This window comes from Hemitrygon akajei, chromosome 5 (assembly GCF_048418815.1).
Source record: "Hemitrygon akajei chromosome 5, sHemAka1.3, whole genome shotgun sequence".
NCBI classification, from domain to species: domain Eukaryota; kingdom Metazoa; phylum Chordata; class Chondrichthyes; order Myliobatiformes; family Dasyatidae; genus Hemitrygon; species Hemitrygon akajei.
This window is the reverse complement of record NC_133128.1, coordinates 171317801-171341187: the sequence shown is the minus strand read 5'-3', so window position 1 is coordinate 171341187 and position 23387 is coordinate 171317801. Positions and strand designations below refer to the sequence as shown.

Below are 23387 nucleotides of genomic sequence, written 5' to 3'. Positions count from 1 at the left end.
GTGTTAGGATGCTTTTCTGATTGGAAGTCAGTGACCAGTGGTGTACTCCAGGGAATGTGCTAGGACCCCTATGTATTTATGACTTAGATGTGAACATAGGAGTATGATTAGTAAGTTTGCAGATGACAATAATATTGATGGTATTGTTCATAGCAAGGAAGGTTGTCCAAGGGTACAGTAGGATAAGGATCAGATGGAAAATTGCCAGTAAATAGTGTGGTGCACTGAACAAAGGAAACAGAGTTCAAGTTATAATGCTTTAAAAGTAGCAACAAAAGTAGATTGGGTGGTTAAAGTGGCATAAGATATGCTTACCTTCTTAGGTTGTGGCACAGCATAAACAACTTGGAATGTTACGTTGCAATTTACAAAACACCAGTTAAACTGTGCATTGTGAAGTAGTGCTGAGGAGATTGACCACAATGTTGCCTGGATTGAAGAACTTTAGTTAAGTGGAGAGATTGAATCAACTGGGCTTTCTGATATGAGGCACAGATGGGGTAGACAATCAGAAGTTTTCACTGTTTTCAGAAACAGGAGGATACATGTATAATGCAAGAATTTTAAAGGGGATTTGAGGGGAAAGGTTCTTTTTGAGATTAACTGATAATCTGCAACTTGCTGCCAAAGGAGCTGGTGGAATCATATACAACCACCATGCTTAAGGGACTTTATGAACATTTTCCAAATCACAGCTTTGCTTTAAGATTTACATTCATTAGTAAGTAGGCTTGCAGTGCATATTTTAAACCATAAGTTTTGACAAAGGAAGCGAATACTGACCAGCACTTTGGGCCAAGATACAAATCTTGTATAATGACATCCTATACTCCTTTTAAAAGTTATGGATCCTTCATCACTGCAAAGAATAAAATTCCTTAAGATCATCTTTTTATTTTGTACAAACAAATCTACAGAATCAATTTCTGTCTACTAGTAAGACCTTGATCAATAAACATATTATTTCTGGGATAAATCATAATTGAAGAAACCATTACAATGTTGAATATCATAAGGGGAGTAACAAAAGGCACTATTTCAAATTTCGACAGCCTATCTTCATAATGTAGAAGCAGAACTCATACATTCAACCACTAAATGAGCATGAAGGTCTTAGGGTTTCTTCATTGACTGACATCAAATCTGACAAGAAATGACTAACAAAGAATTAGGAAACACCATACATAGGTAAACAGTTCATTCACTGCCTTAGAGTCATGTCTGCCACATTCTGTCATATGAAATGAAGAAGTACTTCCTAGCCAACTTGACATTATACAGACAGCGTGCACAAGAGAGTAAGGTAAAAATTCTTAAATTATCAGTCTACTACTGTAGCTTTCAATTGTCTTACTATCTAGTCCATTAGTTTTCAAGCTAGTTCTTGATATCAACTTGATCGCAAAGAACACCTATTGCACACATGAAATCTTGACCTTGTAGATTTTATTTAAAAACCTCAGTGTATCCATGCAATACAAAGGCAAGGAAAAAAGATTAAAATTCAAAACAAACTTGTCTCTGTGAAGAAAATCATTGTTTATAAAGTATACATATTTTTGCAGTTAATGAACTGAAGTATTACAGCAATATTTAAAAGAATATACATGGTGTCACAAAAGCAGTCTACCTATGGCCTTATATTATGCCAGAACAAATTATGTTAAAATACAAATACAAATGTGTGAACACTGTACATATAACAGCATTAATCCTTTGCAAGAAATGCCTTGTGGTTCATGAGATTAAATAGGTAATTTATTAATGAAATAAAATTTCAAAACTGCTAATGCCAACGCACTTATTCAAGAAATGTAATACACCAACTTAAACTTTGCAACAAAACATTTTTGGATAAACAAAAAAAAATCCAATCATTACTGAGGAATGGGAAAATTTACATCATAAGAGCATTATAATTCACCCATTTGTGGAAATAAATAGGAATAGCCACTTATAGATGAAATTAATTAAATGCTTCTCTTGTTTTGCATTATTAATTTTCCAGATTCACTTTCTCAATGCTTGCTTTAACTCATTTTAAAATATCTTAAGAAACTCTGATAGCTGTCTTCTTTCAGCCTTAATAACTGTTTGAAGGCATTTTCAGACATCTTGAAAGGCTTTTTTCAACACTGCATTCTTCTCCCTCCAACGTTGCCTCCTCAAGTACTTCAAATAGGTACACTGCATCAGAAATTCTTGTTCCCAAAAGGATAATTTCCATGACATATAAGTTAACTCAAACTTTGTAAATTTTGTCAGCCAACTATGTTAGTAACTCATTTCTCAAAAGATGTTCAATGTTTAAACTTAAGATGTATGTATGGTTACCATACATATCCTTCAAGCCAACCATTCACAGGAATAAGCTCGAGTCTGCAAGAGCACTTCAGTACTTTCTCTCAGAGCAGCTTCTCTTTGATCCTTTCATCCAGCTGCTCAAAAGTGAACACGAAGGCACAAGCAGGCCATCTACTAATATACTATGCTCTAGGAACTCAAAATAGATCTTGTTTCAAAAGAGATTGCTTCTTAATTTCGCCCTATTCTCACTCTGGTTCCATAAACTCAAAAAACTTCCCAGGTTCTCAGAAGTTTTATGCTCTCTTATGTTGTGAAACCAGACAACACAAGAGCTGCATAAACTGGGGTTGTTTACTCTTTCTCAGAGGCTGAGGGGAAATCTGATGGAGGTTTACAAGATTATGAGAGACACAGGTAAGAGTGGACAGAGAGCATATTTCCCAGGGCTGAAATGTCTAATACCAGAGGGCATGCATTGAAGTTGAGAAGGAGTTGGTTTGAGAGGGTAAGTTTTTTTTTCACACAGAGAGTTGTGGATGCCTGGAATGCACTGTCTGGCATGGGGGTCGAGGCAAATACATTAGACGCTTTTAAGAGACTTTTGAGTAGGCAAATGAATATAAGGAAGATGAAGGGATATGGACATAATGTAGGTCAGAGGGATTAGTGTTTAGGTGTTTTTGATTGCTTTTTAGGTGGTTCGGCACAACACTGTGGGCTGAATGGCCTATTCCTGTGCTCTATGTAACACACAAAGTTTGAGAGATCAATATATGGAGTCTTTTGAACGATATTAATGAACTGAAATCGGAAAGGAATTTTTTCTGAGAAATAACAGAATCAGGCTACTCACTGACTAAGCAACTAACACAGAGTGAACGTCTCTTTCTTCAGCCAGAATGGTATTCAACAGTAGCAAATGCAACAGAACAAAATTCTGTATCAGATTGCAGACGGTTTATAGCAGGCATGGGCAAACTACGGCCCGCGGGCCATATGCGGCCCGTTAAGCTTTTTAATCCGGCCCGCAGAACTTGATGAAATTATATTAATAAACCTTGTTAACACCTCAGATCCATCCTGAGAATCGCCACAACAAAACTAAATCCAGACTTTGATGCGCTGGCTAAAAAGGGAGACCAACAACACTGTTCCCACTGAAATTAAAAATAAGTTTCTTCGTTGTGTTATGTAAAAAAATGCATTTGAAAATATTTTTTTCAATAAGCCTTACATGTTACATGTCATTTCTGTTAAGTGATGGACATGAGTAGTACGCAGGTGCACGTATGTTCTCAAAATAAAAAATGCGCTCCAGATCAAATAACGCGCTCCGCATACTGGCGCGCTGTCACTGTTCTGTCAGTGACACTGGTCGTTGTTGAGTTTTGGCACAGGGGACAATTGAATAAGAAGGAGCAGGACAAGTAGACCTGCATCTCCTACCGTTTTTGAAATAAAGACAGTCAGGAGGAGAGTGATGATGATAATATCTTGAAGGATAACAGAATTTTCAGTGCTTTAAAATAATAACTGTTACTATTAAAAAAGCTGTATTTTATTCATTTAATTTTCAGTGTTTTAAAAGTCATTTCAATAAATAGCTAAATACCATGGGACTTCAAAGACAGATATTTTGTTGTAATGCATTTGTTCATTTTCAATTGAAATTAAAACACATGTTTTCTACATATCCCATGATATTTTATTTTCTCTTATGAGGTGTATTACCAAAACACTCCGTCCATCTGCTCCTGGTCCGGCCCCCCTGTCAAATTTTAGAACCCTTTGTGGCCCACAAGTCAAAAAGTTTGCCCACCCCTGGTTTATAGGCTCTGCAGTTTTACAGAAATGGGCTTCTGATTAGGATTATAATATTAGAATTATGGGATATTTCAGAACATTTTAGCTTTACCAGAAGATCTACCGAAGGCAGGGTTCACCAAGGGATATAGCTGTCAAGCAGCGGTTGTGCATATAGACTACATTCTTTACTCTTCTTGACTGAGCTACATTTTTATTTCACTTAAGAGTGAAAAAGAGAGCATTGCTACAAGAGAACTGTGAACAAGATAAAAGTGACAAAAGAAACTGATACCTGTAAATAATGCAGTTATTTCTTTTAATTAATATTTATATTTGGAATTGATAGTTGGTACCCGCATGTTAAATAACTGGATACAGTAAACATTTGGAAACTGTAAAGTGTTTTAAGTGCAAGCTTTTCTTAAAAAGATTTGCAGAATGAATAGATTATCTTTCTTGGCTTTTGAAATATTAATTTCTAACCTTTTTAAAAGATCAATATGTCTCAGATTTTATGATCAGCCCCACCTTGGAGAAAGCCGTTCAAAGATCCAGAAAACTCAAAAGAATGCATTTCACAATCCTAACATCAGTTATGGCAGGCATGAGCTGAAATAGATGGAAGACAGGCAATGGCAGGAGAGGACTGCAGGCAATCACCAATAATGATGCCAACTATCTGCCATTACACCATTATAAACTCCTGTCTTTGTGCTTCCAAACTCTGCCTTTGCTTAAGCTCATTTGCAGCATATTTTTAAGACCTAGTAAGTATTCATATAGATGCTTGGTTCAACTTTCCATGAAATGGAACCCAAATTCTTTCAATCTTGTCATAACCTGTACTATGCCATTTTAGGCATTTCTTTTCATTTACTAAAACCCCGAATTCTCTAATCCCCTCCTTAAACTCTGCTCCCTTTCCTCCTTTAAAAACCACTTCTAAGATTAAACTTTAAATCATCTGCCCTCATAGCTCATTACCACCAGGTTGTTTCAGTATGCTCTTGTGGGTCACATTGCGAAGTTTCTTCATGTTATTTTAAGAAATGATGCAAGGTTCCCTTTAATTTGTTATTTCCTCACTTCCATAAAACATTTCCACATTGAGCATAAAAGCCCCAGCACCCATTCAACTTTGCCAGATAAATAATTTAAATTATTATTACCACATTTTGGCAGCAGCATAAAAGAATCATCCACCACAATACTTGTAAACCCAAGACTACCTTCAGTACAAACATACTGTAATACTTCAACTCACACAAGATCCAACTTCTAAAATAACCCCTCAGTGCTCCAAAAACTTGTAGCACCTATTCTGTAATTCCCATATCCTAACACTAATTGTGCCCTTGCTATTTTCAAACTTCATGACAACTTTCCCACAAGTTCATTCTGTCATCATAAATCTCTTTTTAACTCACGGGTACTGCAACTATCACTTCTTATAATTAATTTTAACAAAGAATACTTTTCCTGCTTCATTTGCATTCTGGACATTTAAAATGTGAGTGGAAGAATATTTTATATTTTATTTAAGTATTTAGTGTAAATGCTTATCCTTTACTGTTTTTGTCTAGGTCTTAAATTTCAAACTTCAATGTGGATTCCAGTTAATTGGGACAAATTGGGATCAGTACATTTTTGGCCCAATTAAATGGCTGCTTCAATTACCCATAGTTTCATGGAAATAGTTAAAAAGGTATATATATTCCAAAAAAAGCTGTCTCCCAATCTACATCAGGTCTCACTGAAACACAGGAGGACACACTGGGCGCACCGGACATTGTGCATGACCCCAACAGACTCACAGATGAAGTGTCGCCTCAACTGAAAGGACTGTTTGGGGCCCTAAATGGTAGTGAGGGAGGAGGTATAGGGGCAGGTGTAGCACATGTTCCATTTGCGAGGATACTATTGGGAGACCCAAGGTAGATTAGGAGACCGCTTCACCGAGCACCTACATTCTGTCCGCCAGAAAAAGCAGCATCTCCCAGTAGCCACCCATTGACTGCCACTTCCAGGCTGGTGGCGCAGTGGCATCAGCGCCGGGTTTCAGAAGCAAAGGCTCTCAAGTTCAAACCCAGTCGGCCCCCTCACCCCTGGCACGCTTTCCATCCGTGCCTGGTTGTGCGCTGAGCTCGTCACTCGGCCTCATAAAAAAAAAGGGTTGATTCAGGAACATTCATACCGTGACCTGGTTAATCCAAGAGGAGACCAATTCTGACACTATGCCCCAGACAAGAATGGCTGACTGTCTGGTGTGACAAGCTATGAAATGAACTTCCACTTCCCATTCAGATATGTCACACAGCTTGGAGGAACAACACCTCATATTCCTCCAACCTCATGGCATGAACATCGATTTCTTGAACTTCCAGTAATATCCCCCACACCCCCCACTGCTCTCCTTCACCATTCCCTTTTCCCTCTCTCACCTTATCTCCTTGCCTGCCCATCGTCTCCCTCTAGTACTCTCTCCCCCTTTTGTTTCTTCCATGGACTTCTGTCCTCTCCTATCAGACTCCCCCTTCTCCAGCCCTGTATCTCTTTCATCGATCAACTTCCCAGCTATTTACTTCATCCCTGCCCTTCCTGGTTTCACCTATCACCTTGTGTTTCTCCCCCCCCCCCCACCTTTTAAATTTACTCATCCTTTTTTTCTTCAGCCCAAAACGTCGACTGTACTTTTTTCCATAGATGTTGCCTGGCCTGCAGAATTCCTCCAGAATTTTGTGTGTTGCTTGGATTTCCAGCATCTGCAGATTTTCTCTTGTTTGTGATGCTAGTTGTAACCTATTTGGCAAGTCTCCTGCCCCAATTAAATGGCATAGTGTTCCAAATAAACAAAGGGAATTCTGGCAATTTTCTCAATTAGTTTTTGTTCTTTAAGAGTTGTCCCAATTAAGCAGAATGCACTTTATTACTAAAATTCTCATGATGCCAATGAAATCCAAACATGACTAATACAAGTCACTATCAAGGTCATAATGCAATCATAAACCTATTTGCCCTTTGATTCAATAACTTGAAGGGAGTTCTACTAATATTATGATATTTAGCAGAGATTTATTTTTGATCCAAGTTTTAAGATTCATGTGATCTTCTGTATATCACCATTAGTTTACTTCATCTGAGCTTAGATTTGTTTATGATTAATCATTACTATTTATATCATTATGTAGAATCTGAGTTCTAAGAAAAAGGACATTTAAATCAGCAGCCTAATTTTCATACTATATATTTGAGAGAGCCCTTAATATTTACAGTAATTCATCTACCACAGTAGTTTCAGTCTGCATTATCAAAAACAGATACATTTTGATCATATATGAAAGTCTAACATTTCTCATATAACACTCTTCAACAGTAACTAAGACCAGGATTCTAATCTGTGGTCCACTTTAGTGTAATTATTCAGACAGACAGTAATGGTGAATGGCAGAGCGAGTACTGATGTCCCATTATTCATAAACACTAAGCCCTGATCTATACCAGGCCTTTTACTTCCCTGAATAAATGGTGCTTGCAATTTTTATTCTTGTAATAATGGCATTTCAATGACTTATACTGCAAATCTAGTGGAAATCTTTGCATATTAAGTACAAAATTAGATGATGTTCACCACATTTTAATGTAATTATAGCAAACAGGATAATTATTTCCGCTAATCACTTATCAGTCTAAAACGCTCAAAAAATAGGCTCCGGTAACTAATAATATTTATAATCATTTCAATTTCATACTTTAGTTCAAATTAAAAGAATTACCATTCTACTAATAAATTATTTAAAATTTTTAATTGTGATTGCCATCACAATCGTTTTCCTACAATAGAGAGAACACCAAAATACAGAATACAAATAGGTGACTTTCAGCTTCAAGATGTTGCTGTTAAACAAATTCCAGTAATTAGCTTATATGATTTTGCTGAAAACATTTTTCAAAAATATGTTAGATGTCAAATCAACATCTGTTTTATGAAATATAACTCTGGTTGTTACACTGCTAGCAGATGACAAACAACTGATGATTTAACAAATAACTATTTATACCAGATGTAAAAATATTATTAAAAGTTACCTTAGTGCTGTCAATTAATCATAGTAGAAATGTTCCATTAACTCAAAGGTGTATATTAAAGTAGCAGCAAAATTTGGACCATAATTTTTAGTGAGGCCACATTATTCTTAACAGAAGGATCAATTAAAGTGGGAGAACATTGTTACAACTGTCAAGGACTTTGGTGAAACCACATCTGCATACAATTTTGTCTCGTTTAAGGCAGGCAATGCAGGAAAAGTTCATTATATTGATTCCTGGGATGAAGTAGTTATCTTATGAGGAAATAGAGCAGACTGGGCCTATACTCATTGGAGTTTATAAGAATGTGAGATGATCTCAGAATCAGACAGCAAACAGCATGGGAATGGCCCTTTTACCCAACTGGTCTGTGCCAACCAATATGCCCAATAGTCCCATGTCTCTCTAAAGCTTTTTTATTCATGTATGTCCCAAATATTTTTTTAATGTTAATGTATCTGCTTTTTTCTGGCAGCTCATTCCATATACAGACTACTCTTTGGTTTATAAGGGATATCTAGGATTACAAGAGGAGAACAGAACAAGAGCCACTAACAGAACTGTTCAAAATAAAATTAACAAGCAAAAATGCTGTCTATCTAAAACAAAAGGACAAGATCAGGGCAACTCTGCTGAAAAAAATGCCTGCTCACAAGGGAAAGCACATCAACGCTGCAATGTGAACATCAGAAACAAGATGAGGATCAGATTCTAGCAGACAGATGCCAGTACCTCTGGCATCTTTCCACCAGTGGACTCAGCTCTGATGGGAAGAATGCATTTTACGTTTGTCATTCAGCATTCTCTAGGCCAGAAATGCAGTCTTAGCCATTTATTTGAATGGATCATGATGTTGAGTGGAAACCTTGCTGCAGATGAGTTTAGCATTTTTAAAATTTTACTTCATGCTTTAAATTGTTTTATAGCACTTAAGAGGCACCTTAAGGCATCTATTTTGTTTTAGTAATATTTTAAATTAATTAAAGTTGCTTTTAAATACCACTGATTATCAGAAACATTTCAAAATTGTTCTGGGGTCATGGACACAGCAGTCAAAAGGGAAACACAAATTTCTATGGCAATGCTTCAGTACCTAACGTCTGAGGCTAAGTCACCATTCTCACAGCCTGCTTCACTTCTTGGAATGACAGCTGTAGTTGGGCATTCAGATCAAACACATCTGCAGGACCTCCCTACGTGGGTTTTCCCCACCTTATGAACATCTGATTTGTCCATAGTCTGAACGCACAAACAAGCATTTAGAAGCCTAGCAGCATGGATTTATCGACTGTTGAGGAAAAGTGGGCTAATTCTATTGTGTGAGAACTCAGTTTGCACGCATTTCCAACTTGCAGTAAACTAGTTGGGTTTCAAACAATTCAAATAAAATGTGAGGAATTCCAAAATACTGGGAGAACCTGAAATGAACACGGACACCAAGAAAGACGGGATGGGTGAGTGAGTGATTTTCAAGCATTGATGGCAGGTTAAATCCAGCAAGGTATTAACAATATTTCCAAATGTCTCAAAGTTCATCAAGCACTTGTAAAATTATTTCATTAAGAAATACAAAATATCTAATATTTAAAATCACCCCACCCTCCCCTCTTCTTCTATCCCCCACTCTGGCCTCTCACCTTTCCTCACCTGCATCCCTCTCTTTCATCTCCAGCCATTTACCTTTCCACCCACCAGGCTTCACCTATCACCTTCTAGCTAGCCTCCTTCCCCACCCCTCCACCTTTTTATTCTGACATCTTTCCCCTTCTTTCCCAGTCTTGAAGGAGGGCTTCGGCCCGAAACTTCGGCAGTTCAAAGTGTAAATTATTGGTATTCTTTTATTTATCAGTACAATTAAAACTGAGATTAAGTCATGATTATTTTTCATAAAATCACTCAACAGCCTTCACATCAAGTAAATCCAGACTGAATACACCAGGATAAGTGCTAGCAAATAAAGATCAGCACTCAACTATACCTTTTAGAAAGCTTAAACAGTACAGTAATAAGCCTGTAAGATTTTTTTTCATCTTTGACATGTTCCAGACGTGAAGGATTACTTTCTAGTATATAAGCCTATTAAAAGTTCAACTTATCCCTTGATGATGCAAAACAAAGCAAGTCTTAATGCTTTTTTGTAGGGAACATTAAACGCCATGCAGTATGAACAAACATTACTTGGATATTAATTCAATAAAACACAATGGAAATATCAGCTTATGGAAATACATTTGCTCCTCATAACTTTAATTAGAGTATGTTTTAAAAGATACTTCCTAACAAAATTTACATTACACTTCCTGAACATAAGACAAAGAAGTCGTTTATTCTGTGAAGCTATTTCTGATAAATCAAATGCAGTATTATTACAAAGGAAAACATATTGGGGTGGAGAAAGCACACACATAACCAACATAAATCATGGAAATGGGAATTTTGGAAAGAAAATCAAATTATTTTTTCCTGACGCTTTTTTTCCCAATTCATTAATGTGAAGAATGAAAGGAATCACTTGCAAACACACCCTGGATTTGCCTCCAATAATCATGATCAACAAGACTGGAAAAATTTAGTTGTAAGGAAAGAATGACCAAGATCACATTGTAACAGATGCTCAAAGAAAGACAAAGACAAGATTGAATTTGAAGAGTTTATGAAGAATAAATAAGGATAATTTTCTGCAAACAGATGAATCAAAAGAGTGCAGATTTGAGGTAATTGATGAAAGGATTAGATGAGCCATAAGGATCTGTTTTACACCTAGAAATTGGTAATGCTACCTGAAAAGGTGGGGGTGACAGAAATACAACAGTTTATTTCTTTCTTGACATGCAAATAAACAATCAGCCAAACAACAGTCTCATGTAGAACTGTCATTCTGCAATTCCACAAATGTTTTTACAGTATGGATGCTGCTTTCCTGTAACAATGCTTTGTGTAGATATGCTCAATGTTGGTGAGGGCTTTACCCATCATGGACATATCCACTACTTTTTGTAAGATTTTCCATTCAAGTCATTGGTGTTTCCATAACAGGCTGTGATACAGCCAGTCAATATACTCTCCAGTACACATCCGTAGAAGTTCATCAAAGTCTTAGATGTCATGCCAAATGCTTGCAAACCCTTAAGGAAGTACTTACTTGCTGAACCTAAGACAGGTTCTTCAAAATAATAACACCAAGGAATTTCAATTTGCAGACCATCTCCACCTCTGATCCACCAATGAGGACCGGTATGGACTTCTGGTTTCCTGCTCCTGAAGTCAATAACCAGCTTTTTGGTCTTGTTGACATTAAGAGGTTGTCATAGCAGCACTCAGCCAGATTTTCAATCTCCCTCCTGTGTGCTGATTCTTCACTACCTTTGATTCAGCTAACAACAGTGGTGCTATCAGCAAGTTTAAATATGGCATTAGAGCTATGTTTAACCGCAAAGCCATAAGCAAGTGGAGCAAGGGGATAAGCACACAGCCTTGTGGTCCACTTGTGCTGATGAAGTTCGTGGAGGAGAGGTTGTTGTCAATCCAAACTGAGTAGGGTCTGCAAGTGAGGAAATCCATTTGCACAAGGAGATACTGAGGTCAAAGTCTTGAAGCTTATTAATTAGTTTTGAGAGAATTTCTACTATAGGGTGTTGAGCTGTATTTGATAAAGACTGCCCTGATATGTGCAACTTTGTTGTCCAGTTGTTCCAGGGTTGAGTGAAGGATCAATGAGATGGCATCTGCTGTGAACCTGTTGCTCCAGTAGGCAATTTGGAATGGATCCAATTCACTTCTTGGGCAGAAATTCTCAAAACACTTCATCACTGTGGATATAAGTGCTACTGGACGATTGTCATTTAGGTAGGTTACCATGTTCTTCCTAGACACTGGTAAAATTGAAACCTGCTTGAAGCAGGTGGGTACCTCAGACTGCCAAAGCAAGAGGTTAAAGATCTCAGTATACATTCCAATCAGTTGATCAGCATAGGTTTTTAGTACTTGATCAGGTACCCCATCTTGACCAGATGCTTCATGGATTCATCCTCCTGAAGGCTGCTCACACATCAACCTCAGATGGGGGCTGTAGACGTTTATGATGGTTCCTCCAGGTTTTGATAATCAAAGCAAGCTTAGAAGGCACTGAACTCATCTGGAAGTGAAGCCCTGTTGTTGCCTATGTCATTTGATTTAACTTTATAAGAGACAGTAGCAGAATTAGCACTCCTAGTAGCGTGCTCGGTTGAGGTTAGCACCAAGTGGTGAGAGAGGAAAAAAATAGAATGGGCAACCCTCGCGTCTTCTTCGACGTTGGTTTTGATAAACAGCCAGTGGGCCGCATTGTATTCGAGCTAAGGAGTGATGTTGTTCCAAAAACTGCAGAGAACTTCCGTGTGCTTTTGTACCAAGCCAGAGGGTTTAAGGAATCAATTTTTCACCGAATAATTCCTGGCTTTATGTGCCAAGGTAGAGATTTCATAAAAGGCAATGGCACAGGGGGCAAATCCATCTATGGTAACAAATTTCCAGATGAGAACTTTATACTCAAACACGAAGGAGAAAGAATACTGTCAATGGCAAATGCTGGGCCCAATACAAATGGATCACAATTTTTTATCTGTACTGCCCCAACTAGTTGGTTGGATGGAAAGTATGTTGTGTTTGGACGTGTGGCAGAAGGCATGGATGTCATAAAACAAATGGAATCAAAGGGATCGCAGAGTGGAAAGACAAGTGTTACTGTTTGCATTCTTGACTGTGGAACAATGTGATGAGAACATTCCTATGGTGGCTGCTCAGTCTTTTTTCCATTGGTACATTGCTATGAAGGTGGCAAAATCCAAATCTCAAGTTGATTTGTGTAATCGTACATTTCCAAGTTACCTGAGGCTTTTGCCCAGGTTGGAGCCTGAACCATCAATTTTCAGTGATCTGTGGCAGTGCTTAGCCTTTAACTTTTTCATGAGGTATAATGGAATTATGTTTATTTTAGCCTTGTACTAAAACACTTCATTCAAATAAAATGTACATTTGCTCACCAAAAAAAAAGAGAGACAGTAACCACAATTGCCTAGCATCCTTTGTTGATTCAAGTTTTGTCCAGAACTGCCACTTCGCCTGTGAGATGGGCTTTTTGGAGATCATACCGAAAACCTCTTGTAGCTTCACTGATCAAAGCTGCAATCAAGTTTGGAGTACAAACTCAGCAACCATAAATAGTTTTTGCTAACTAAGAGCTCCTTGATATCACTGCCATTTACATATTTCTAGCAGTTTAACTGCACTCCGATCCAAGCAACACAGTGGTGATTTCCTCTGCATGCTCTCCAACACAAAAATATCCTTCCTATGGTATGGTGACCAGAACTGCACACAATATTCCAATTGTGGCATAACTCATATTTGAAACTTGTAAATGATGTTTACAATGGCAGATGAAGGCAAACATCCTATATCCCTTCTTCACCACCTTCTCCACCTGTGCTGCCACTTTATGATTTGTATCCAGAGTTCCCTCTGTTCGTCAACAGTCCCTAGGGCCGTACCATTCATTATATACATCCTATCCTTGTTTGTCCTCTCAAAATACATTACCTTACACTTGTCAGGATTAAACTCCATCTGTCATTGCTCCACCCAAATTTTAAGAATCCTTACAATGACACCATCGATTTTTGTGTCACTGTCATATGACACTGTAATTTAAATTGGACAATGGAATAATATCGTAGAATGAAGTGAAGTGTTGATAGAGCTGACTACACCTACAACCCTCTGCACCATTGAGGACATCTTCAAAAACTGATGCTTCATGCCCTCTTCTCATTACTACCATCAGGCAGGAGGAATGAACCTGAAGACCAACAATCAATGTTGTGTTTGTTGTGTCGTTCAACTAAAGTTTAACATATTCTGAGATTTTGAGGGATCTAGAAAAGGTTGATAAGAGTACTCTTCTTAAAGCACCTAGAACCAGGACCACTGTCTAAAATTAACATTACAGAAGCAAGGTGAATTTCAAAATTCAAAGCTCAAAGAAAATTTATGACCGAAGTACATCTATGTCAGCATATATAATTTTCCTGTGGGCATTCACAGTAATTACAAGAAACTATAAAAGATCACACCCAACAGGACGGACAAAAGACAACAAACTGGGCAAATATAAAAGAGGAAAAATATAAAATAACAATAAATAATTCAACAATAAAGATCAAGAACATGAGATGAAAAGTCCTTGAAAGTGAGTCAATAGGTTGTGGAAACAGCTCAGTGATGGGGCAAGTGAAGTTGAGTGAAATTATCACCTCTGTTTTGTTTTCTTACAGAATCCCTGGTCTAGATTCTCTACTCTTCAAAGTTCAGTGGAATCATTGAGTATTTAAAGCAGGCATAGATGGCTTTTTGCTGCACAGGATATGTAAAGTTACCAGGGGTTGATGAGAACATGGAGCTAAGGTTACATTTGGATCTCCCCATAGGATTGTGTAAATGCAGGACTGTGTGACTGAGTTGTCTGTTCTTGCTCCAAGTCCATAGACTTGTACGCTACCTTTAAAATAGGCTTATATTTGCTTTTATTAAAAATGGACAATATCTTGCCAAGCATGTTCCAGGAAACAAAACTTGTATATTCCACACTTAATCACAAAATCAAAATTTTATTTTATAAGTTATCAGAAAAGGCAATATTACCTTGTCTGAATTTTACATATATCAGTAAAACAGACTTACAGCATGCTGCAACATAAAAGTATGTTACAACGCAACAGAGAATTTCATCAACTATCAGGAAATTAATACTCTATTTCATTATCAGGTTACAGTAGGTCGTTAAACAAAATATAAAAACCATAGTGGTACCATGAAGAATGTTGTCTGTTCAATTCCCAGGCTGCAATGAGTAGGTTAATCTTAGCTTGTACTTGGGCTGAAATTTCAAAATAAGGTTTAACACTGTTATATGTGATTAAACTTGTATCTATAACAGCAGTACAGTACAAGATATAAACAATACTAAAGCTACAATAAATAAACAGTGCAAAAGATGAATAGCAAGGTAGCGTTCATGGACCTCCTGATGGTGTTGGGGAAGAAGCTGTTCCTGAAACATTGATTGTGGGTCTTCAGGTTCATTCCTCCTGCCTGATGGTAGTAATGAGAAGAGGGCATGAAGCATCAGCTTTTGAAGATGTCCCCAATGGTGCAGAGGGTTGTGCCTGTTGATAGAGCTGGCTACACCTACACTCTCTGCAGCCTTATTTGATCCTACACAATAGGGCCTCCTTCCAGACTGTGATGAAACTAGTCAGAATGTGCTCCACTGTACATCTATCGAAAGTTGCACGAGTCTTTGGTGACATACGAAATTTCCTCAAACTCTTAACATGACATTGATGTGTTGAGTCCCGGATAGATCCTCTGAGATGCTGAAACCCAGGAATTTGAAGCTACTCACCATTTCCACCACTGACCTCTCAATGAGGAGTGGCGTGTGCTCTCCCACCTTCTACTTCCTGAAGCCCACAATCAATTCCTTGGTCTTGCTGACATTGAGTGCAAGGTTGTTGTTGTGACACCACTTGCTCCTCATCATCACTTGAAATACCACCACCAACAGTGGTGTCATCAATAAATTTACAAACGGCAATTGAACTGCGCTTAGCCACACAGCCATGAGTATAACGAGAACACAGCGGTAGGCTATGCACACATCCTTGAGGTGTGTTTGTGTTGACTGTCAGCAGCAGGATATATTATTACTGCTCTACACCAATTGTGGTCTCTGAATAAGGAAGTCAAGGATCCAGTTGCAGAGAAGGTTAGGGTGCGGGATTGAGATTTCATCTGAATCAGATTCATTTATTTATCAACTAACAACTAACACAACCTGAGGATGTACTGGGGGCAGCCCGCAAATGTCGCCACACATTCTATCACCAAAATATCATGTCCACCATGTTCACAGAACAACACAAGAAACAGTAACAACAGCAGCTAAACAAGCCCCGCTCCTAACCCAGGACAGACCATCTCCAACTTCCAGTGGAGACATTTAGACCTTCATCTTTCCAGTGAACTCACTGACGCAGAGGCCCAGGGCTCCAGCCACAGGGTTTTAATTTCTGGGCTTCTGATCAACTTTCAGACTTCATTCTTTGGTGTCGGGCCAGGACTCACCAATGACAATGAATGAAGACCCTGGATAAACATCATAAACTCCAACTTTTGAACACCAGGCTCCCCAGATACTCCAGTTCAGCACAATATCTGAACCACCATTCCTGTGCACCACGATGAGTTAATCATAAAGAAAACACTGCCATCTCTGCCTTTATCTGATACTGCTGTCCAGTCCACGTGATGGAAGGTGAAGCCCTCGGACTGGAACATTAAAGGTAAACCATGTCTCTGTGACAGAACAGATCCTGATGTCCCTCTGGTACTGCAGTCTTGCTCTGAATTATTCAGATTTATTTTCCATAAACAGTGTATTTGCCAGGAGAAGGGTAGGGAGGAGGCCTTTAGGAACATGTATTTCAATCTATTACAGCCCTCCTTAGCAGCCCACTGACAAGATAACTGTAGTGATGAGAGATATTACCCATGATTTTAAGAGACCCATCACTAGAAAGCACACATTTATAAACAATGTCAGGTGTCACTATTCAGAAAGATACCAAGTGATACCAAATGAATGAACATTTGGTATTACCATCTTTAAAAAATGAATACTCAAGCAATTGTACTAAGCTGGAACAGAGCTTCTATAGGTTCCACTTTCAATATCTTATGAGTTTGATCCATCTCTTTCCTCGACTGTTTGCACTAAGTCCACTGTACTTCCAATGAAGCTTAGCCCAAAATCTTCAGTTTTAGCCCCATTCTATTATATTCAATTTGTAGCAAAAAGCTACAAAAATTCAGAAGTACCAAACTACAAAACAAAGAGCAAGTAGAAAAATATATATAACCATAATAGAATCAATGAAAGACCAAACCAACTGTGCATTCAACCAATGTGCAAAAGACAACAAACTGCCAAAATACAAAAGGGATGAAGTAATAATTAAAAAATGAGCAATAAATAGATAGATAGATAGATAGATAGATAGATAGATAGATAGATAGATAGATAGATAGATAGATAGATAGATAGATAGATACTTTATTCATCCCCATGGGGAAATTCAACTTTTTTCCAATGTCCCATACACTTGTTGTAGCAAAACTAATTACATACAATACTTAACTCAGTAAAAAATATGATATGCATCTAAATCACTATCTCAAAAAGCATTAATAATAGCTTTTAAAAAGTTCTTAAGTCCTGGCGGTAGAATTGTAAAGCCTAATGGCATTGGGGAGTATTGACCTCTTCATCCTGTCTGAGGAGCATTGCATCGATAGTAACCTGTCGCTGAAACTGCTTCTCTGTCTCTGGATGGTGCTATGTAGAGGATGTTCAGAGTTATCCATAATTGACCGTAGCCTACTCAGCTTTGTGAACATGAGATGAAGAGTCCTTAAAAATGAGTCCATAGGTTGTGGGAACATTTCAGTGATTGATGGGGCAAGTGAAGTTAAGTGAAGTTATCCCTGTTGGTTTAAGAGCCTGATGGTTGAGGGGCAATCTGTTCTTGAACCTGGTTGTTTTGAGTCCTGAGGCTCCTGTAGCTTCTTACCAGTGGCAGCAGCAAGAAGAAAGCATCAAGTGGGTGGTGTGGTTCCCTGCTGCTTTCTTGCGCCAACACTCCATGTTGATATGCTCAATGGTAGGGAGGGCATTGGTGTTTCCATAACAGGCTGTGATGCTATCAGTCAGTTACTCTCTACCATGCATCTATAGAAGTTTGTCATGGTTTTAGATATCATGTCAATACTTCGCAAACTCCTAAGGAAGGAGAGACGCTGCCGTGCTTTCCTCATAATTGCATTTATGTGCTGGGCCCAGAACAAGGAACACTAAGGAACTTAAAATTGCTCTCCACCTTTTATCCTCCAATGGGTCTCCCTCATGGACCTCTGGTTTTCTCCTTCTGAAGTCAATAATCAGTTCCTTGGTCTTGCTGACGTTGCTGTTGTGGCATCATGCAGCCAGATTTGCAATCTCCCCTCTATATGCTGATTCGGCCTATAACAGTGGTGTCATCAGGAAATATGAAAATGGCACTCAGTCATAAGTGTAAAGTGACAATCTGACATGGAATAGGAATAAATGTTACATATGATACAAATTGTCATTCACAGCAATACTTAAAGAATAAGTACAAAAATTCAAGGAGAAATCAGTTTGATTTTGAAGTTTTTGAGTCGGAGGCACATTTATCAAATTCACAACAAGCTATTAAAATCCCATCAGCAACGCTTTAGTTCCAACAACCAGGTAGGTTAACTACTTTTGAAAATATAACAGAAATTATTTTATGAATACAGATTTTTTTGATCATTCCAAGCATAGTCTACTTTCAAAGAGGAAATGATAAAACAAAGAACAAAGTACAACAAAGGAACAACTTCTTTGGCCCACGACGACACCATTTTGAACTAAACCCATCTGCCTTCACAGGGTCAATATCCCTGCCTGTTCTTGTGTTTGTCTAAACATCAGTTTTACATCTACTTTTACCACCTGCCCTGATAATGTGTTTGAAACACCTGCCAGGCTGAAAAAAATTGCCTGGTAAGTTTCTTTTAAACTTTCAACCTCTTGCCATGAAGCTAAAGCTTCTCATATTTGGCAGTTCCATCATTTTATCAGGTCTTCCCTTGGCCTTCAATGTTTCCAAGAGAAAAAAATCAGGTTTGTTCAACCCCTTCTCCATTCTCTCCAATGGCTCCACATCCTTCTTGTAATGCCATGACAAGAACTGCACACACACAGTACTCCAAACCTGGCCTTAGCAAAGTTTCATGCAGCTGCAACACAGGCTCCTGACTTATATATTTTATGCCCCAACAAAGGCAAGAATGCCACATGATTTCTTTACCTTCTTATTCTTAGTGGCCAGTTTATTAGGTAAGTGTGTACACTTATTCATTAATACAAATATCTAATCAGCCACTCATGTGGCAGCAACTCAATGCATAATTAGGGAAACACGGTAGCGTAGCAACAAGCGAAATGCTATTACAGCTTGGGGCATCAGAGTTGGGAGTTCAATTCCATTATGCTCTGTAACTAAATTTGTTTGTTCTTCCCGTATGTGGGTTAAAGGGCCTGTCCCACTCAGTGCCTACAAATAAGTAAACTAAATAATAAATAGATAAAAGCATGCAGACATGGTCAAGAGGTTCAGTTGTTTTTCAGACCAACTATTACAATGGGGAAGAAATGTGATCTAAATTACTTTGACCATGGAATGATTGTCGATGTCTGATGGGGTGGTTTGACTCTCAGAAACAGCTAGGATTTTCACACACAGCAGTTATCAGAGTCTACAGAGTACGATAAACAAAAACATCCAGTGATCAGCAATTCTGGGAGAAAAATGCCTTGCTAATGAGAGAGGTCAGAGGAGGCCAGACTGGTTCAGGCTGATAGGAAGGCAAAAGGAACTCAAATGCGTTACAACGGTAGTGTGCAGAAGTACACCTCTGAACACACATCAAACCTTGAAGTTGATGGGTGATAGCAGCAAAAGACTATGAACATACGCAGAGCAGCCACTGTATTAGGTACAAGATTGATCTAATAAAGTGGCCATTGAGCGTATGTTTCTTTTCTTATTAATTCTTAGGACTAAGTGATTAGATAAGATATTAACATAGGAATACTTATCTATGATGATGCAACATCAACTAACTGAGAGCAGGAAGTTCTAAAGGGAACAACCAGCTTCACATATATATATATATATATGAATTTACTCATTTTGACAACCGCTGCCTTTTTAAACCATGCAGGTATTATGAACAACAGAAGTCCTGGACATGCTGGAGGTGAAATGCCAGCATTGTTTGCTCCACACCATCAATGTGCTGAGTGAAGCTGATATACAGCTCCCAGCTATACACAAGGAGAGAAATGAAGGTTCTTGGCAATGCTACACACATGGTAACTACAAATAACTGGCAGAGGCTATACTTTAAATTTAACAAATTTTTAGTTTTTGTTAGTGTTTTAACCTGCTTTTATTTTATTAGTTTTTGAAATATCAAAGTCAAATAAATCAATACCCTGATTAAATCCATCAGAGTAGTTTTAAAATTATACATCAGAGATTTAAGATTCTTGAAAAACTTCTGACAATTAGTAGATCTGAGGCTTACTTGCTTCTTGAAGCTACTAATCAGCATCATTTGTTAGGTAAGGTTGGTCATCTTATCTAACCTTCAACATCCTGAAAAAAGTGGGGCTGGGAATCTTGAGTAAAGAATCTAGGCAGAGGTTAAGTACAGGTAGATGCAACTCATGTGTTTAGTAGAATGATTTACAGGCCACTTTGCCAACATGTATTGAGAAAAGATCTTGAAATCACTTGGGTATTTCATATCTTGAAATTTTCTAACATAACACTATTAGCTGGGTACCATTTTCATGTTGTTACTACTAATGTCACAGAAAATACAAATTGCAACAATGCAGTGAAAAGAAAATCTGCCCCCAATTATTGACTATTTCTTAAGTTTTTCCTCCTCTGCCAATTGTTTCAAAAATTGCAAACAATGAAAATTGTTTTTTTTTAAATTCTTTACATTTACTATTATTCTCCATATTTGCCCATGGAATGCTACTGCATAGGCCATATCATATAGGAACAACTAGGTACAGTTAAGCTAGCCAAGATCAATTGCAGACTGTCAAAGTTCCCTAGGGAGTTAGTTTTATTGTCACCTAGATGCAATTAGACTGGTAATTTCCACAGATTTTGGCATATTTTTGACCTCTGTATGTGAAAAGATCATCTAAATTACATAAGGTTTAGAGAGAAAAGAAAAATAATTTACAAAAGAATGTCAGAATGATGTGTAAAAACAGCTTTTTCAAATGTACCTATATGCAGAACTCTTTCAATTACTTTCTGCCACAAATTTATAGAATAGACTCTTCAACTGGTAATTGTTACTGTGTGTATTCATACAGTTTAAAATTATGTGTTGGAGTTCACAATATGTAGCTTTTCATAAAAATTGTCCAATCCTACCTATTCTCTTCTCAGCCCCCTAATGATGCTTCATTGCGATTTAAACTGCACGACTCATAGGAAAAATACACAAGTAAACTACAGGTAAAAATAAATGGTGAGTTTACTAATGTTTCAAGAAATCTAACTGCTGTGAAGATAAGCAGCTTCCCACAGTGCGTTGTGACTTTACTAGTATATCACATCATAAATTCATAAATGCAGCTTTATTTGTAGCAGATACACAATAAGGTGCATTACAATCTTCAACAGGAACTCATTTCACAAAGACATTTTCTTTCAGGTAACTATTTGATGTAACAATGCATTGATTGACAATGTAAGAGGTGAGGCAAAAGACTTTACAATATTAGTACCAGAGTTACCAATAATAGAAGTAAAGAAACTAGTTTTGACTTAACATTCCGTCTGTATATCAAACAGGTAATTTTATTTCCTCAATTAATGCTATGCTTTTTGTTTTTAAGTGATGTAATTTCAAGAAAAGTTGCCATAATAAGTGACACTTCCTGTATATTAAAAAAAATCTAAAATTAAAACCATGAGAATTAATTAATTTGTAATTCTTTAACTTACATTATTTTTTTTTATTGAGATACAGAGTGGAATAGGGCCTTCCAGCCCTTTGAGCCACACTGCCTAGCAACCTACAATTTAATCCGGGCCTAATCACAGAACAATTTATGATGACCAGTTAACCTACCAACCAGTACATCTTTGGACTGTGGGAGGAAACCGGAGCACCCAGAGGAAATCCATGAGGTCACGGGGAGAACTTATAGGCAGCAGCAGGAATTGAACCCAGGTCGCCTGTAGTGTAAAGAAAGCATTGTGCTAACCACTACATTACTGTGCTGTCCCATTACAGGAATGCTTAAACACAGAAAAATATACTTGTCAGCATAGCTGGTGAGAGCAAGTCCATTTTCTGCAAGTAACTAATGTGCTAGATGATAAAAGTTTGAGGGAGGAAGTGCACTGTGAGGAAGACAATCAAAGCTTGCAGCAAAATCTGGACCAGTTAGAAAAATTGGCTTAAAAATGGCAGATGGAACTTAATGCAGCCAAGTGTGAGATATTTCACTTTGGGAGGACAAACCAGGATAGGACTTGTGGTAGGGCACTGATGAGAGCAGGAGAACAGAAGGATCTGTGTTTACAGATCCATAATTCATTGACAGTGAAGTCATAGGGTGATAGGATCAGAAAAAGATTATTGGCTTTCTTTATTCAAAGTACTGAGTACAGGAGTCAGGATGTTATATTTAAGTTGTACAAGACATAACTGACAAGAATGTTGCCAGGACTTGAGGACCTGAATTGTAAAGAAAGGTTAAATAACTTAGGACTTTATTCCCTGGAACATAGAAGGTTGAGGGGAGATTTGATAGAGGTATATACTATTATGAGAGATACAGATAAGGTTTTTCCACTGAGATTGGGTGAGACTAGAACTAGAGGTCATGGGTTAAGGGTGAAAAGTAAAATGTTTAAGGGGAACGAGGAGGACCTTCTACACTCGAGGGTGGTAAAAGCGTGGAATCAGCTGCCAGTGCAAGTGGTAATTGTGGGCCGAATTCAACATTTAAGAGAAATTTAAGGTATTGGAAAAATATGGATTAGGAGTATCTTTTATAAAATGGATTAAAACCTTAAATACTAATCCCAAAGCTAAAGTAGTGACAAATGGTCAAATTTCAACACCATTTCAGTTAACAAGGTCAACTAGGCAAGGTTGTCCATTATCACCTGCTTTATTTGTGTTGGCGATAGAGCCATTAGCTGAATTGATTAGAATGGACCCAGATATTAAGGGTTTCAGAGTTAATCAGGAAGAATACAAGATTAACTTATTTGCTGATGATGTTCTGCTTTATCTAACAAACCCATTGCACTCGTTGTGTAAATTATCCTATAGATTAGAAGAATATGGGAAAATATCAGGTTATAAAATAAATTGGGATAAAAGTGAAATTTTACCTCTTACTAAAGGAGATTATAATCAATGTCGATTAATAACCCAATTTAGATGGCCGGCAAATGGTATAAAATATTTAG

The 23387-nt window shown here is 37.7% G+C and overlaps 1 protein-coding gene and 1 pseudogene across 1 annotated transcript in view; one reads left to right on the top strand and one right to left on the bottom strand.

Moving 5' to 3' along the window:
• The window catches only part of ola1 (Obg-like ATPase 1), a 168196-nt gene that overhangs the window by 43613 nt on the left and 101196 nt on the right, over positions 1 to 23387 (bottom strand). The window lies entirely within an intron of this gene.
• LOC140727401 (peptidyl-prolyl cis-trans isomerase F, mitochondrial pseudogene) lies at positions 12465 to 13230 on the top strand (annotated as a pseudogene).